This window comes from Xenopus laevis, chromosome 7S (assembly GCF_017654675.1).
Source record: "Xenopus laevis strain J_2021 chromosome 7S, Xenopus_laevis_v10.1, whole genome shotgun sequence".
Classification (NCBI taxonomy): Eukaryota; Metazoa; Chordata; class Amphibia; order Anura; family Pipidae; genus Xenopus; species Xenopus laevis.
In genome coordinates, this window is record NC_054384.1 from 25,299,071 (window position 1) to 25,305,108 (window position 6,038).

A 6,038-nucleotide genomic window follows, 5' to 3' on the forward strand; every position below is an offset into this window, starting at 1 on the left:
ACACAGCCTAAGGATGGCCATCCATTTGCTGCAAACTACAACTCCCAAGACCCTAAGCTGGATAATAGAATGATATGCATGCTATGAATATGAACTGCAATATGTTTGACTGACCCAAATATTGCAACACTTATTTTCATATTTACACAGACACTGCAGAAGGTGCAGGGGGTGGATTATTGGTCTAAAGGTTTGATGGCCATTTATTTTAACCCCTAACCCCATGAGCACTCAGGGGCAGGTCCGGACTGAGAATTAAATTAGGCCCTGGCATTTCAGGTACACAGAGGATCACTCAGCCCACATAGAGGCCCAAACAGCCCCCACCAGCCCACTAAATACTGACTTTCAATGGGACCTTATAGCAGCCCCTCTGGCATTTGCCAGAACCCACAGATTGCCAGTCCGTGCCTGCTCAGTGGCATAACTCCTGGGGGAGCTGGAGCCCCAATAAGTGTTACTGCATGTGACTGGCGAACCATGTGACCAGGCCATCTCCCATAAACTATATTTTTAGTAAATAATTATAATTTTATTAAATGAGTTTCATTGTCTATGAAATAATAAATCAGTGCCTTGTTCACGGTGGTAAATAAGCTGCATGAATTCATATTGGTAACATTGGTTAGCTAAACAATTAAAAAATGTTAAATTTTTTTGTAGAAGATATGCATGAATGTGTCCTTTTACACAATATAATTCTTCAGCCTGCACCTGCTTCATATCAATAGGTGCATAAACATTTGTAAATTGTCTCAGAAGGAAAAGAGGGGCTTGATAGAGGTTCTATGTGAAAACATCATATTAATAATTTGCTCATATCAGTGCACTAACAAAATTAATGCTGGCAGGGCCCGGGTGCAGGACGTGCTCAAGACATGAACCTTGCTCTGGATTTGGCAAAGATCCATTAGAATATAAGTCCCAAGGCCTCTTCAAGTAAAAAGTATTAATTTATTGTTATTCACATTAAAACAGTATCTAGTACATACTACCCCACATATCCCACCTTACGCGTTTCGCACCCTCCGGCGCTTAGTCATAGGTGTATCTGTCAGTGAGGGGTCGAGTACAGAATTTAAACCCAAGTGATCCCGCCCCTTTTTTTGTTTAAAACCAATCAAGGGTCACAAGCAATTATCCCTGCTTCGTATTTGTTAACCCATAGTGTTTATACAGGGTGTATGTACCATTTCAGTTATATAGTAGTTTAAAGTTATACATTGTATTCAAATTATTCACTATCTGCACAATCCATAAAGTTAGTTATTACACAACATAGTATTTTAGCAGTATATAAACGTTTACACACCAATTAGTTAATCTCTAACCTTGCACAAATTCCATTATTACCAGAATTATATCGAATGTATACACTGTCATCATTGTCGCTGCATTCCATTATTAGTATTATATAATAAGTATATTCCTTTATCATTATAAACATTCAGGTGTAGCAAGTCACGTCAAATTCATAGTTAAGTCCTAATGGCAACCGCGTTCCTAAATGAAAAATCCAATAAACTTCTCTCTTTTCTAATAATTTCTGATGATCCCCTCCCCTTATTCCTAGTCTCACCCTCTCTATTCCCTGTATGGAGAATTGATTTACATCCCCTCCGCTGCATATCACAAAGTGCTTGGTGACATTACTTTTCTCCATCATTTTGGGGTTCTTAATTTGACTCAAATGTTCCCTCGCTCTCTCCTTCAGTTTTCTGCCAGTACACCCGACATATTGCTTGCAGCACTTCAAACAAGTGATCAAATAGATCACAAATGCAGTGTTGCAATTAATATATCCTTTAATTACAAATTCTTTTCCTGTTACTGTAGACTTAAACTTCTTAGACACTTTCATATGTGTACAGGTAACACAGGTAACTATATGGACTCCCGATTTTTGAATCGAAAGATCCATTAGGCCCTGAGTGAAGATCCTGCAGATTTGGTGACTCCGGTAGGGTTGCCATATTTCCCCCGGGTAACTCTGGGCACAGGCACTTCCAGTAGTCCCGTCACTGAAGGGTTGGCAGTAGTGATGAGCAAAAACATTTTTTGCCGCGTTTCGCCTCAGAAATGACGCTCAAACTTCAATGGGTGAAAAAAATTGCTGCGCATCAAAAAAAAAAAAATTGACGCACCACATTGCACAAAAAAAAAATTTGACGCCCAAAGACTAATGCATTTTGGCGCATTTCTGAAGTTTGATACATTTTTTGTGAAATGGGACAGATTTGTCCATTACTAGTTGGCAGAAGAGGTTTGTGCAACGGTGGGGGGGCGGGGGCACATGTATGTACAGTACCTCATCTATCCACTAGCCCGGGTCCTTGTTCTCCCTTCCTTTAAATCAGTCCCCTTGGCAGCACATGTTTATTCCTGCAGAGAATAGTAATTGCCATAGACTGGATGTGTGTGTTTTTTGTTTTCTGGGGAAGATCCATTTGAATAAAGTAGAACTAGAGCTTAATGGGTGGGGTATCCCTTATGTGCGACACCATCCAACAATGCTATTACTTACCTTATTTCTGTCGCATCTGACGTGACACCTGCATTTTTGCGCAGCGTGTCGGATTGTGCGGAAATCACCCATGGAGTCCTACCCTTACACTGTAGGGAAGTGAGAACCTGCATGTTGGGTACTTGGGTTTACTGCAGCTCCCACATAAACAAATGACAGCAAATGACTTTCCATGCACTTAAGGGTCAGGCCACATGAGCAGATTCAGGGAGATTAGTCGTCCCAGCGACAAATCTCATCTTCTTTGTGGGCGACAATCTCCCCGAACTGCCTTCCCCCTGCCCTCTTTGGGCGACTTTGGAAAATTAAGTGCCACGTGTGCCTTCACTCAAGCGATTTTCATTTTAGCTGGAGGTGGGCAGGTGGAAGGCAGTTCCCAAAGAAGAGGAGATTTGTCGCTGGGGCGACTAATCCCCCCGAATCTGCTCGTGTTGCCAGACCCTAAAAAGCAAAGTGAATGGACTTTCATATATTAAACTGGAAAAAGACTGGACAAACGTAATGAAACATAAATAAGCTGATAAACTAACAGCATAGGGAATGTATAGAATACAGACCATAGAATCTGTAAGTGAATATAGAACTATGTACCTGGCCCTGTGCTGCAATGGTTTCTTCCAGCCTGTGCCCAGGTGATGATGTCATGCAGTGGCACAGGGCATGAGACCTCAACCGTTGGAAAGTGACTGTTGCTGAGGTGACTTTGAGAGAGAGAGAGGAGAGGAGAGAGATTTGTGCGATTTGAGAGAGAAAATGAGGCGGATTTATCCAAATTTTGGCGTTTCGGACCCCGGACCTTCACAGAAGAAAAGAAGAACAGGAAGCGAGGAGAATGAAGATGGAAAGAAGAAGAGAGCGAGGAGTTTGGAGGAGCATTGGTTACCAGATGAGAGCTGCAGGGAGGAGAAACGGAGAAGGGAGGAGATTAATGAAGGTAAATAGAAAAATTGCATTTGGATAAAGGAATGACCCATGTTATTGTGAGCTGCACATAATTTATTGGGGGCAATCACTGTTTAGAGCTTAGCTACTAACATAGGTGCTAAATTGCACAAGTGCAGATGCCAATGGCAACTAATTATCAAGCAGCTTGAAACAGCGTATTTCAGATCGAAATGACTAGAATGATCCGACTGATTACTAGTGGTAATTGTACTGGTGCAATTAACACATTCCCACATCTAACAAAAGGCACCAAGTTTGCCCATCGGCACTAATCCATATCAGCCAAGCAGTCTGTAAACAGGTGACCAGTAAATGCTACCTGCTGATTGCTTGCTATAGGTTCTTAGACCTGTGCCCATTTAAATTTATAATCCAATATGTTTATATATCACACCTCAAACCATAAGGGGTCTCCTTCCTGTTCCATTTAGAGAATCTGGCTATGCGATATTTATATTGACTACATATTTTACTAAATTGCAAAAAGGGGCAGCCCACATGATTTCCAACGGTCAATAATTTACCAGTACAATTGCTGTGTAGGGCTTGGTTATTAATATAGATGCAAAATTGCACAAGGGCAGTTGTCTATAGTAACAGAAAGCAGCTGAGAAAAGTGTATTCTGAGTGTAACTGATCCCCCCAATTGAAATATTTGCCCAGGTGAGGTAAGTTAAAACAACTAATCAGTTTTTTTGCTGACAAGGCATATTTAGAAAGTTTATTTTGTCTTAAAATGAATATATAGTTTTCCTAGATACATTAAATGTTTCCTCTACAAAAATGGGCCTATATTGAAAAAGCTCAAAATATTAAAATGTGCATGCTATAAATAATATCTCTTTTCTTCACCAGGAGGAGCCAATACCGTGAGACCAGCTCAGTCTTCAAGGCTTGACCCGCTCAGTACCTCCAGCTACGACTTCTTCTCTGTGTTGGGAACAGGAGGATTTGGCAAAGTGAGTGACTGGTTTCCATTAGACACAGCTCTTTTTGTAGGTTCTAAATCCTAAATGCGGTAGGAAGGAATAGGGATGAGTGTTCTGCAGACTATTTCCAATAAGGGGACAAATTCACTTCAGTGAAGAAAAAGTTATTTTGTGGTTTATCATGTGAAAACTTAGATGAGATTCAATTACACAAGAAAAAACTCTTCTAGTTCAGTTACAGTTTTGTACCATAGCACTCAATACTGTTTTCAGATTTTAAACAGTGAGATAAGCTTTTCTCAATTGAATTGCATTCCAAATTGAATTTCGCCCATAGATTATCACACGATAAACTTTTTTTTTTTTAGTTGAATCTGGCCCAATGAACACAGGAAACAAAATGCAAAACTGAATAATATTTCCAACTATATATCAATGTGTTCCCCATGTTATTGCTCTAAATTCAGTATATATTGACTCTTTTCTTGCCTTTCTCAGGTAATGCTGGCCAAGTTGAAAGACAGGCGGCCATATGTGGCTCTCAAGTCCATCAGAAAATCAGAGACAGACTACGAGAGCATTGTCACCGAGGCACAAGTCCTAAACATCTCAAGGAACTGTGAATTTCTTTGCCGAGGCTATGCCGCTTTTCAAACTCAGGTACAACATTGACTCAGTATTGCCATTTAGTACCATAGATGTAGAGATGGATCGGTCTACCAGACTAGCAGAGGATCTCCCGGTTGTACCCAGCCAGGTTACCCATCAACTACCGACAATATTAATGAACTGATGCTGGATATTTAATTCACTTTATTTAACATACAGTATATACTGATAAAACCCAGCGGTCTACTGTCCAATCCTATTTGGTTTTATATATATGTGTACCAACTTATATGTGTTATTTGTCTGTGTCACCAGCGGCATGCCTTTTTCGTAATGGAGTTCCTGAGCGGGGGAAGCCTGGCAGACGAGCTGAAAAGACACGACAACCTAGACATGGACAGAGTCCTGTAAGTAGCACATGTTGTAAATTGTACTAGTATAATATCACCAAGAAATACTTTTATACCAATTAAACCTATCGGAGTAAAGTAATAAATGGTCTACAATTTGCAACTTTCCTAATGACCATTAAACAGACAGCACTTTTTATGAGATTACCCCATATATTTGCTCTTTTTTCATTTCATAAAGCACATTTAGCAACAATGGGCAAATGTGCACCTGGGCAGTTGCCCATAGCAACCAAACAGTGATTACAGTTGTTACAAACATCTGAGGGTTGAACAGTAAAAGCAAAACTTCGATTGGTTTCCATGAGTTACTTGCAAGTGCAAATTTGCCTCTTGTAGATAAATACACCCTGTGTTTGTGTGCACTATCTTGTTAAGAACCCAAGGCAGATATAGCTGTGTTTTTAACCATATCATTGCTAACTCCTTATCAAGTGATCAGAAAAGTCAGTAAGAAGGCTGGAATAATATCATATGTACATTTTGACTCTAGCAAGCATCATATTCAAATTTAATAGTCAATAATTTTACATTATCTGAAATGAATAGGCACATACTATAGACTCATCTTTATGGAGTTAACCATTATTTCTTTGTTTAAAAGGTTCCATTCTGCAGAGA